This window comes from Artemia sp. Qi Xiang Cuo, chromosome 5 (assembly GCF_049724085.1).
Source record: "Artemia sp. Qi Xiang Cuo chromosome 5, ASM4972408v1, whole genome shotgun sequence".
Taxonomy (NCBI): Eukaryota; Metazoa; Arthropoda; class Branchiopoda; order Anostraca; family Artemiidae; genus Artemia; species Artemia sp. Qi Xiang Cuo.
Window position 1 is genome coordinate 30,576,765 of NC_142798.1, and position 13,101 is coordinate 30,589,865.

Here is a 13,101-nt window from a genome sequence, read left to right on the forward strand (position 1 = left end):
AAACTGTAAGTAAAGAGCGACCCGGCTCATTAGAAACCGAAACTCTAGAAAACAGGATTTTGACACCAATAGATACATCTAAAGAATCAAATTTTAATGCTGATTTCAAATATATAAGCTTCATCAAGTTTAGTCCTACCCATCAAAAGTTACACGCCTAAGAAAATTTAGCTGATTTTCGGAAAAAGGAGGAAAGACCCCCTAAAGTCGTAGAACCTTAATGAAAATCACACCATCAGATTCAGCGTATCAGAGAACCCTACAGAGGTTTCAAGCTCCTGTCTAAAAAAAAGGGGAATTTTGCATTTTTTGCCAGAAGAAAGATCACGGATGCGTGTTTGTTTTTTTTTTTCCAGCCCAATGGTCCTAGAATATCGTGGGAGGGCTCAATGGAACGGAAATTAAAAGTTCTAGTGAAATTTTTAAGTGACCCAAAAATGGAGGGCAACTAGGCCCCCTCCCACGCTCACTTTTTCCCAAAGTCACCCGATCAAAATTTTAAGATAGGCATTTTGTTCAGCATGGTCGAAAATATGATAAATATGTCTTTTAGGATGACTTAATCCCCCGAAGTCCCCGGGGGGAGTGCTGAAAGTTATGAACTTTACCCAATATTAACATATAGTATTGGTTATTGGGAAGTATACAGACGTTTTCAGGGGGTATTTTTTCTGGTAGTGGGGGGGAGAATATGTCGGGGGTTATTCGGGAGGATATTTCCATGGAGGACGTTTTCATGGGGGAAGGGACATTGCTATGAAGGGGGCGCTGGATTTTCCAGCATTATTAAAAAAAAATCAGAAATTAAATAAGAAAAATCGAATTTTTCACTGAAAGTAAGGAGCAACATCAAAACTTAAAACGAACAGAAAATATTACGTATATGATTGGGCTCATCCCCTAGGCAATACCTCGCTCTTTAAGTCAATGATTCTACTTAACGGCCTATGTGATTAAGGGGTAATTTTTAAAGAATTGGAACAAAATTCGAACTTTAGCGTAAAGAGCAAGGTATTGATTAGGGGGCAAACCCCCTGATATATGTATTAAAAATATATGAATATAGAAGTTCATTACGAAAGTTAATTCGTAAGTTAAGTATATTTGCTACTAATTAAAACGTTCGTAAATAAATTAAACAAGTTTCGAGAAAGCCATTTAACGAAATATAAGTAAAATTAATATGAAAATTTTGTTTTAATTATTCATGTACGGTGAGCCAAAATAAAAACCTGTATTAATTCAAAAACTACCATAAGTCATTGTCAATAAATAAATGAAACCCAAAAAGAACAGAAATTACAACAAATAAGCAAGCCAAACTTAAAACAGGGAGAAACTACCACAAAGAGGAGTAGGGCTAACACGCTCTTTGCCTTCTGAAGACGAAGAAGAAATTTTCTAAATTCTGAAAACAAAATATATTTTCAAGACCTTTTCTCCTTTATGAATTTAATAAATCGAAAATCATTAAGTCCAAATTGGCCATAAGAGCGTAGTGAAGATATCTTGGGAACGACTGAAGATATTAAGTTGAAACTGTCGGGGTTACTACAAAAAGTTCTGTTGCTTCTACTCCCAATATTACTAAACTAAACTAATACTTATGTGACTATTTATGACTGCAACTACGGAAATTACTACTGGGACTGCTTGCGTTTGTGACTACCTGCGGCTACGAATAATTGCGACTACGACTAATTGCGACACCAACTACTTGCAATTGAGACTCCAACTACTTGTGACGGCGACTGTGACCGTTTGCAACTGTGATTGTGATTTTATGCGACTGCAACTGCAACAACTTACGACTGTGACTACGAATATTTGACACAGTTGCCCTGACTACTTGTAGCTCCTACTGCGACTACTTGGAACTGCGACTACTTGCGACTGCTCCTATTATTATTATTGCTACCACTCCTACTACAACTATACAACTAAACTAAAAGAGTTTAAGTGTGTCCAAGTTGTCAAAATGGCACAGATTCAAGGTCTCAGGAGTGGAATAGGGTATTAAAGTAGAAACTTTCAGGGAAATTTCAGAGGGATGTAAAATTAGATCAAAATAAACTATGTGTATCCAGATTATGAAAACGGTGCCTGTGCAATATCCAGGAAAAAACGCAGGGGATTATGCTGGAGCTTCAAGGTATGTTATTGGAGATGTTAAGCTAAACCAAAAGAAATTATGTGCTTCAAATTGTGTCCAAAGGTCATATCTGCGATATCTGAGGAAAGGCTAAGGGTGTTGAGTTAAGAATTGTCAGGTTTGTGTTAAATTAAGAATTGTCAATAAGCGTAAGAACTGTCAGCTTATAAACTGAAAATGTCAGGTTGAGTGGGAAATTGAACTAAATCAAAGTGTACTATGTGCATCCAACGCAGTCAAAACGGCGTATCAGCAGTATATATTCGGAACAGCCTAGACTATTAAGTTGAACCTCTCAAAGCATGTTGAGGTGGATAGTGAAATAATGGAAATAGCACTATGTGCATACTACTATTACTATTACGACTATTAGTAGTTCTACTAGAGCTACTGCTACTAATACTACGATTAATAAGGCTACAAGTATGAAGGTGAAATTTCCAGAGATTGTTAAGGGGAATGTTGAACTGAATTGAAACGTACTATGTGCATGAATATTGTCAAAAGGGCGTATTCTGAATATCCGAGGAACGGCTTAGTGTAGTATGGTGAAACCACAGTTCATATAATTATCCAGTATGATCCTTCCCTATCTCACCCATTATAAAAACCCGGACCGGGGTGCGAGTGCTCCAGAGAACGTAGAAACATAAGCGGCGTCGTATCTTTTCACGGGTAGACAAGTCAGACGCGAAACAATCGGAAACAAGTGGAAACCCGCTATTACGAATAATGCACTTTACGCGAAACAATCGGAAAAAAGTGGAAACCCGCTATTAATAACTGCACGAAGAAGTGGGAGGAGCGTTTTGTTCGCACCGAGAACGAAGACCAGAAATGATCTGCGATAAGCTTACTGGATAATTATATGAACTGTGGGTGAAACTTTCAGGGATTGTTGAGGAAGGTGTTAAAACTAATTGTAGGCTATAAGGTAGGATTTTTAGCGACTGATGAGGCAGATGTTGAACTAAATCGAAACCAAAAAGGCAGTGTTTGGATAATACTGCTGCTACTACAACTTCTGTTATTACTACTACACCCACTGCTCCTATTACTACTATTGTTAAGGCTAATAGTATTAAGGAAAACTTTCAGGGAAATTTGAGGGGTAAGTAAAACTAAAATGGAAAGGCATAAGGTGCATGCTGGTTGCTGTAAGGGCGGATCAACAGTATCTCAGGAATGGCTGAAGATATTAAGTTGAAACTCTTACCACTGCTACTATTACTACTGCTACTACATTTAAACTAAATCAAAAGGTGTAAGTGCATCCAGGTTGTCAAAATATCCTAAGTACAATGTCTCAGGAACAGAGTACCGTATTAAATTGTATTTTCAGGTATATTTTCAGGTTTTATTTCAGGCTTCAAAACTGAATCAAAAGGTACTATATATATATATATGCAGATTATACAAAGGGGGTTTATGCAATGTATCAGAAACAGCTAGGGGTGTTACATTGGAACTTTCAGAGTGTATTATTGTGGTTTTTGACCAAAATCAAAAGACGCTATCTCCATCAAAGTTTGTCATAAGGGCAAAGATCGGATATCAAACATTTCGTGGTAACCCGGTTCAATAGTAACCAAAACTCTAAAAACAGTAATTTTGATACCAATAAATACATAAATGGAATCAGACTTTTATGCTGATTTGAAATATATAAGTTTCATTAAATTTAGTCTTACCCATCAAAAGTTATGTGCCTGAGAAAATGTGCCTTATTTCGAAAAAAGGGGGAAACAACCCCTATAAATCATAGAACTTTAATGAAAATCACACCATCAGATTTAGCGTATAAGAGAACCCTATTATAGAAGCTTCAAGCTCCTTTCTACAAAAAATGTGGAATTTTGTATTTTTTGCCAGAAGGAAGATCACGGATGCGTGTTTTTCTTCTTTTTTTTTCTTCTTTTTTTTTTTCTTCCAGGGGTGATCGTATCGATCCAGTAGTCCTAGAATATCGTGAGAGGGCTCATCTGAACGGAAAGTAAAAGTTCTAGTGCCCTTTTTAAGTGACCAAAAAAATTGGAGGGAAGTTGGCCCCCCCCCCACGCTAATTTTTTTCCCGAAGTCACCCAATCAAATTTTGAGATAGCCCTTTTGTCAGCATTATCGAAAATCTAATAAATATATCTTTGAGGGCGGAAAGTTATGAACTTTACCCAATGTTAACATATATAGCATTGGTTATTGGGAAGTATACAGACGTTTTCAGGGGGCATATTTTCTGGTAGTGGGGGGGAGTTGGTCGGGGGTTATATGGGAGGACATTTACATGGAGGAAGTTTTCATGGGGGAAGGGACATTGCTATGAAGGGGGCACCGGATTTCCCAGCATTATTTAAAAAAAGATCAGAAATTAAATAAAAAAACAAGTTTTTCACTGAAAGTAAGGAGCAACATCAAAACTTAAAACGAACAGAAAATATTACGTATATGATGGGGTTCATCCCCTAGGCAATACCTCGCTCTTTAAGTCAATGATTTTTTAGCACTACCATAAGAGCTATTTATTCTACTTAACGGCCTTTGTGATTAAGGGGTAATTTTTAAAGAATTGGAACTCTAGCGTAAAGAGCAAGGTATTGACTAGGGGGCGAACCCCCTAATTTATGTATTAAAAATATATGAATATAGAAGTTCAATACGTAAGTTAATTCGTAAGTTACGTATATTTACTACTAATAAAAACGTTCATAAATAAATTAAACAAGTTTCGAGAAAGCCATTTAACCAAATAAAAGTAAGATTAATATGAAAATTTCGTTTTAATTATTCATGTACGATGAGCCAAAATCAAACCCTGCATTAATTCAAAAACGTTCAAAAATTAAATAAAAAAACAAGTTTTTTTTTAACTGAAAGTAAGGAGTGACGTTAAAACTTAAAACGAACAGAAACTATCCCGTATATGAAACGGGCTGTCCCCTCCTCAACGCCTCGCTCTTTACGCTAAAGTTTGACCTTCTCACAACTCTATTTTTTTAAACAATAAAAAAATTTATCGTAAAGAGCGAGGCGTTGAGGAGGGGATAGCCCCTTTCATATACAGAATAATTTCTGTTCGTACGGTTAAAAAAGCTTGTTTTTTTATTTTCACTAACTGTGGCCACGTTCCTATCATGGTTGCAGCGGCAGCAGCAACCTAGTAAAGACCGAACCACAGCCCATAGTATAATCAAAAGTTGAAAAACACGCTTTCAAAAAAACGTGCCATATGAATTTGAAATATATGAAATTGTCATATGACACTGAATCAGGAATGGTAACTATTGTTTCGGTTAATCTTAAAATTAAAAGTTTATTGCGAAAAGAAATTAATTGGGATTTCGAAAAAGAGCCTGAAACCCCTTGAAAATATAAAAAGTGCACCATTGGAATCAGAATTGTCCAAAACCTCGCGAAGGATAATTACAGTCCCCCACCTTGAACACCAAGGAAAATGACTTTTTTTGCATGGGTAGCACTGGTGTGTCTCCTTCTTTTTCTTTTTTTTTCACGAGGGCTAGCGAATGACCAGAACATCATAGAGAGATATTTAATGGCTCATTGGAATAGAAATTAAATTTGCTAGTACCCTTTAAGTGACCAAAAAAGATTGGAGGGCAAATAGCCCCCACTCCCTACAGGACTCCTCCCCCCAAACTTGTCCTCTAAAAATTTTGAGATGACCATTTTGTTTAACATAGTTCAAAGGTCCAATATATATATGGTTTTGATGATATGGCCCTCCATAGTCCCTGGGGAAGGGCTGTATGTGATATCAATATGGCGCGGATTGGTCTCGCGCGCATTGATATCTCATGTATCTTATCGGGAATATCGGTACCGGTATCCGTTTTTTCAGTCTTTTTCTAGGCTGCATTTTTTAAAGCGGCGGTAGCTGCAATCTAGTAAAGAGCGAACCACAGCCCATAGTAACCAAAACACGATCTGAAAAATAAGTGCCTTGAAAAAAAATCGCCATCTGACACTGACTCAGGAATGATAGCTATTTTTCGGTTCGTCTTAAAAGTAAAAGTTTATTGTGAAAAGTAATGTACGGTGATTTCGAAAAAAGCCTCAAACCCCTCGGAAATGGCGTCATATCAAAATGAAAAGTGTACCATTGAAATCAGCATGGTCGAAAACTTTGTACAGGGAAATTACAGTCCCCCTCCCTGAACAACAAGGAAAATCACCATTTTGCATCGGTAACACTGATCTGTCTCCCGTTTTTTTTTTTTTTTCCTTTCTTTTTTTTCAACAGGCCTAGCGGGCTACCAGAACATCATAAAGAGATGCTTAATGGCTCATTAAACAGCTATTTCTCACATCTACGTGCTTTTTATAAGTTACGCCACATGGAAGTGCCATATGGCAATAAAATGGCACTTTTTGTGCCGTTTCTCATGGGGTGGCACTAGCAGGCCACCAGAACATCGTAGACAGATCTTTTATAGCTCATATAAAATATATTGCTCATATCTACGTCCTTCATATAAATTCCATCATCAGCAAGTTCCGAATGGCACTAAAAACGGCAATCTTGGTGCCGTGTCTCAAGTGGAAAAGCTGGGGCTATAGGGGTAGCAGAACTTATAAGAGTGATGTTTAATGACATATTTGAGAGCTATTGCTTTTATATACGTGCTTTTTTTTTATCAATTTTACCATTCGTAAATGGGATATAGCACTGAAAACAACACTTTTGGTGCCACTTCATGAATGGAAAAACTCTGCAATACAAGATAAGCACTATTGTAATAGTTTTATTTCTGAACCCTTTACTAGATGCTTACAGGAATCCCTCCCGTAAACTCCCCTCCCAGCCCCCTTAGTAAGTTTCATAAATCGTCTGCTCATCAGTAAGCTACTAAAACATTAGCAGGCTACCACACCGTCGTAGATAGATGTTTAATGGCTGAATTATAAGCCATTGCTTATATTTACTAGATTTTTAAAAATTCTACAATTTATTATATTTCACAGATTTTAATGTTAACTAGTTTCTGAGGAGAATTTGCAATGAACTCTTTGTTACCACACCGCATAGTAACTAAAAGTTAAAAAATGTTAAAACGGTCCTGTTTTATTAGTTTTTCCAGGCCTTGCGGGGTACGAAAAAAGCAAAGAGTGATGCTTAAGAGCTCATTCAAAAGCTATTTCTCATATGTACGTGGTTTATATAAATTCCGCCGTGTGCAAGTACCATATGGCACGAAAAAAGACACTTTTTATGCCGTTTCTCGAGGGCTAGGGCTAGCGGGCTACCAGGACATTCTAGATAAATTTTTGATAGCTCATATAAAAAATATTGTTCATATTTACGTTCTTCCTATAAATTCCATCATCTGTAAGTTTCAAATAGCACTAAAAACGGCACTTTCGGTGCCATGTCTCATGTGGAAAAGCTAGGGCTAGTGGGCTACCAGAACTTTTTAGAGTGATGTGTAATGGCTCATATTTTGCTCATATCTATGTGCTTTTTATCAATTCTACCATTTGTAAGTGAGATATAGCACTGAAAACAACATTTTTGGTGCCACTTCTTAAATGATAATCTTGGAAGCATAAAACAGTATTACTGTAATAATTATGGTCCAAACCCCTTAACTGGAAGGTTGCAAGAACACCTCCTGCAAATACCTCCTCCACTCCCCCTTAATAAGCTACGCAGTTAAAGTCCTACAAACACCAATATATTAAATTACATTATTAGAGGCGTGGTTCTGTCAGTACAGCGCTGGACTTCAAATTAGATTATCATGCCATGGTTTTTCCCTTCTTGTGATTACTTTTCAGACAATGCACTATTTTTGAAAACGTGATGCACTCATTAAGGCATATACCGGAAGGCTCATTTTAAACCTATTACTCATATCTACATGATTTTTATCAATTTTACCATCCAAAAGTGCCATATAGCACTAAAAACGGCACTTCTTAAGTGGAAGAGTTTGGAAGCATAAAACGGTACCACTGCAGTAATTATGGTCCAAAGGCCGTAACTGGAGGTTTATAAGAACCCCTCGGATATACTCCCCATCCAGACCCTTTCAGTAAGTTTCATAAAGCGCCTACTAATCTTAAAAGTAAAAGATTATTGCGAAAACAAAATAACTAAAACAAATAACTTTTCAAATATAAATCTACAAAAAATTAAGCTTGATTTATCAACAATTTTGAATTGATCCTTCAAACTTCACTCTGCCATGAAGCCTGTGTGCTAGTTCTAACGGCGGTAATTGAAAGGAAGGGACTTTCTTGCCTCCTTAGTTTTTTGCTCCTGCCGAGGTTTTGAAAAACACCTTGTTTTGCTCATTTCATTGGAAAAGGCACTTGTTTCGTTTAAAAAAGTTGGGGAAACAACCGAAAGTGCACTGTGTGGGAATGTGCTATCAAGTCAAATTTAAAAAAGCGATTAGGTATAACTATAAGCTTTTAAATGAGCCCTTAAACAGCTCTCTTTTGTTACAGTAGCCTTTTAGTTTCTGCTAGTCAGTACTAGTCAGTAGGTGATTCATAAGGCCCTGTCTTCCTCATGGCTTTTTCAGGCGATGTCGGCCGAGTAAAAACAGGTTTTTGCTCATCGAAAAACAAACGTTTCTGAAAAACATGTATTGTTTTGTGAAGCATGGAAAATGAACTTTATGTTATAGACAGAAAGTTTTTCTTAGCTGTCTAGGTTGTTTGCAGTATTTTCTAGAGGTGTCTTCTGTCCTCTAGATAGGTGATAATTACAAATTATATTAAAAATAAGTTCTCAACTGAAACTAAGAAGTGACATTAAAACTTAAAACGAACATACATCATTCTGTATAAATAAAAAAGATTATGCATTAAATTTTAATAAAAAACGAACAAAGATTAATTTAAAAAACAAAGTTTTCCCGAGGGAAGTAAAGAGCGAAGTTGAAACTTAAAACGGACAAAAATTATTACTTCGCAGTTTATTTGATACACATCAATAAAACTAGTACAAATAAACCAACTAAGTATGTTTCCATATTCTTTTAGGATTTTACAAAACTAGCGCTTTACTGAAAACACAAAATATAGGAGTTTTGGTACAGTAAAAGCAAGCCAATTAAGGGCACTTTTTACAGAATAAAAATATTATCGTTCCTTTTAGGATCAATCGCTTTTAAGATAAAGCGACAATCCGTTTTAGGATTTCGCTTTATTTTTTTTACGTTTAATTTAGTATCACTTCGGCGCAATGGCTCAGTTCAGTGGTTTGCTCTCGTTTTGGTTATGAAAAGAACATGTCATGATTAATTTCTTCACAAGTTTGAAGTAAAGCCATCTTGATAGTATTAGGACTATTCACTAGCTTTAGAAGTTGTATCATAGCTTGAAATTCACTGTTGTATAGAGAGAAATAATCAGATATCCAGAGTTCAAATTATGTCTTATTTGATCTTCATTTCAAAGAATACTTAAGCGCATTTCTTACAATTTAAGACTGTATATTACCCACTATTGGTATTATAGCTGGCGAGACCAAAATGCTGCGTGATAAATCAATCCAATATTTTTTTATGCTGTTCAATGACTTCGTAGCTATTAGACAAATATTTTATCTTACGCTTATGTTTTTAAGATAATTTTAATTGTATATTGAAAGTTACTAATGTTACCAATGTGGTAAGACTATGAAAATATGTACAGATTCGTTTAGTATTGTCAGGCTACATACTCACTTTTGACTCTTAAAACAATAATCCTGTTTTTTATACTTGACTTTTGTGTTCTCAGTAAAGCGCTAGTTTTGTATAATCCTAAAAGCATAGAGAAACATAATTAGTTGGTTTATTTTTACTAGTTTTATTGATATGTATCAAATACGCTGTGAAGTAATTATTTTTGTCCTTTTGAAGTTTCAACTTCACTCTTTTCTTCCCACGTGAAAACTTTTGTTTTTTTAAATTAATATTTAACTGGGACATGTCCAGATTGACTACTTTCTCTCAATTTATTAACAAGCCAGTACAGTATTTTACTATTATGCCGTCTAGCTGCATCTTCCAGATCCTCGGCAATTTTCACTTCACACCTCATTAGTTCATAATTTAATGCTTTCTCTACTTTCGTTACATTCTTTCTTTATTCTTATTTTCATTTGAACTATCACTCAGATAATTCCTGTACAAGTTCTTCCTTCTCTCCATTAAACATCAAGTATTTTCATTAAAATTCCTATCTGCATTCATAACTTTCTTCCCTAAGACACCATCAGATACTTCACAAATTATTTTCCTAAAATTATTCCATCCATGTTCTACATTGTCAAATTCTAAACTCTCCTGTTTACTATTCAACTGTTCCTGGAAAGTCTTTCAAATTCTCATCCATCAGCTTTAAATTAACCTAGTCACTAGTGAATGGTGAATTTAGCCTACTTTTAACATCAATAACAGCACTCCTATATATCTTGGTATATTGTACTGACCCTGCCAGTCTTCGGTTTACAGTAACACATCCATAAGGTTAGCTATCTTCTCAATTTAAAACAATAATGACATTTCCCACGAAACTAGAATCTAGGATATTTGCAGAATCAGACAAAACTAGAGCTCTGCTTAAAACACAAAATAAAATAAGGTTTTTTTTTCTGTACTGTTGAAACCTAAACTGCTTTATGACGGTTCCAGTGGTTAAAAACTGAAGCTACTTTTTTTTTTTTTTTTTTTTTGAAAATTAAGCCAGTGGCCAGTCTCATAATCGTTTGTTCAGAACTCCAGTGACTGTCTTTTTAGCTTTTTATATAGCAAGCCAGTCGCCATCTCATAATCGTTTCACAGTGACTAGTAAGCCAGTAGCCATCTCATAATCGTTTGTTCAGAACTCCAGTGACTGTCGTGAGCAAGGTATTGATTAGGGGGCGAACCCCCTGATATATGTATTAAAAATATATGAATATAGAAGTTCGTTACGAAAGTTAATTCGTAAGTTACGTATATTTGCTACTAATAAAAACGTTCGTAAATAAATTAAACAAGTTTCGAGAAAGCCATTTAACGAAATAAAAGTAAAATTAATATGAAAATTTTGTTTTAATTATTCATGTACGGTGAGCCAAAATCAAAACCTGTATTAATTCAAAAACTACCATAAGTCATTGTCAATAAATAAATGAAACCCAAAAAGAACAGAAATTACAACAAATAAGCAAGCCAAACTTAAAACAGGGAGAAACTACCACAAAGAGGAGTAGGGCTAACACGCTCTTTGCCTTCTGAAGACGAAGAAGAAATTTTCTAAATTCTGAAAACAAAATATATTTTCAAGACCTTTTCTCCTTTATGAATTTAATAAATCGAAAATCATTAAGACTTTCAGGGATGTAATATGTATATATTAAACTGTCAGTTCATTTTTTTTTTTTTTTTTTTTTTTTTTTTTTTTTTTTTTTTACAGTAATCTTGGTTCTGAGGGTGATCAAAATAGAAGTGTAGACAATTTTGATCAAGGTAATAATTGCTCCAAAACAGAATGAAGAATAATCACAATGAATAATAATCAAGAATAATGAAGAATGATGAATAATGAAGAATAATCAAGAAACAATCGAAAAACCTAAAATATATCTCTTAGTTTTTTAGCTCTCCTGTAAAATTGATTTATAATTTTTCTTTTAAAAACAACTGTCCGTGAATATAATCGAAAAGATAATCGACAAACCTAATAACCATCAAAAACTAAATAATATCCAAGAAGCAAATACCAAATAGAAACCTAATAACAAACGAATAACAATCAAAAAATCAAAGATGTATCTCTCAGATGTTTAGCTCTCCAGTAAAATGTGTTTGTAGTCTTCCTTTTGCAAACAATAGTTATGGAATAAAAATGAACAAACCTAATAATAATCGAATACCAAATAACTTCGAAACATCCAATACCAAATTAAAACCTAATAACTATTTAACTAATAAAGTATAAAGCATAAGCTAATAAAGACTTCCAAAGTATAACTGATAAAGCAATAGATGGCGAAGAGCTTGATAAAAAGTTCCAAAAATAAAAGCCAATGATTTGAAGAAGAAAAAAGAAACCAGCTTGATTGTCATGGGGGATATGTAAAGATTTTAGTTTTAAACAAAGATTTTGCAATAGTTGTTAGTCTCTAGCCGACTATATTGCATCAACTGATAGGATGCTCTTAAAAGACTAGATTTCCAAGCAAAATAACAATGTACTGAGCTCACCTTGCTAAGTTTTAAGGTGTTATCAGAAAAAAACAATTACTTGCTCATCTCAAACTGGCCTAGCCAAAGGCCAACCTGGCTCTAGCCGCAGCCAAAACCAAGAAAGACACCCTAGTTTGCTGGGAAAGCGCATTCCAGTGTTGGTGCCACTTAAAAAATTTCCAATGCTAGCCTGCTCGCATAGGTGCTGAGTTTTCAATTATACATGACAAATGAAGCGTACCTTGTAGGTTTTTCCTCGGGGGGGGGGGACATAGGACAGGCAAAAGTGACTTGAAAGAAAAACTCAAGTTGGCCTACGGTGCCCTGCGTTAAGATAGCTTATGTTTCGTACCTTTCAAAAGCTTGCAACTTTAGATTGTAGCATTTTCTGAAATTCTTGAAAGACGAAATCGGCTTAGTTTTTATGTAAAATCCAGACATTAAACATTCTACAGGGTTTTTTTTTGTTTGAGACTTTTGAGATAACAACCTGGCAAAGAGGGTATTATAGTCCTCTCTTTTTTAATTCGGATGAAAAGACTGGACCTCAGTATTTGTCATTGGAGATTTAGCGAAATGAAGGCAATTTTCTTACTATGAAAAAAATAAAAAGATAAAATAAAAATAGAGACAATGTCACACTGAAAGGATTCCCTTCGAGACAGATTTAGAGAAATCACATTTATTACTTGCATCAACTGCAAAAACAGAATGACGTCACCTAACACTGAAGAAATAATGTGGAAGACACCTTTCCATGACGTCACC

At 35.1% G+C, this 13,101-nt stretch overlaps 1 protein-coding gene across 1 annotated transcript in view; it reads left to right on the top strand.

Moving 5' to 3' along the window:
* LOC148952023 (uncharacterized) overlaps positions 1–13,101 on the top strand; it is a 109,874-nt gene that overhangs the window by 71,577 nt on the left and 25,196 nt on the right. The gene's annotated exons all lie outside the window — the stretch shown is intronic.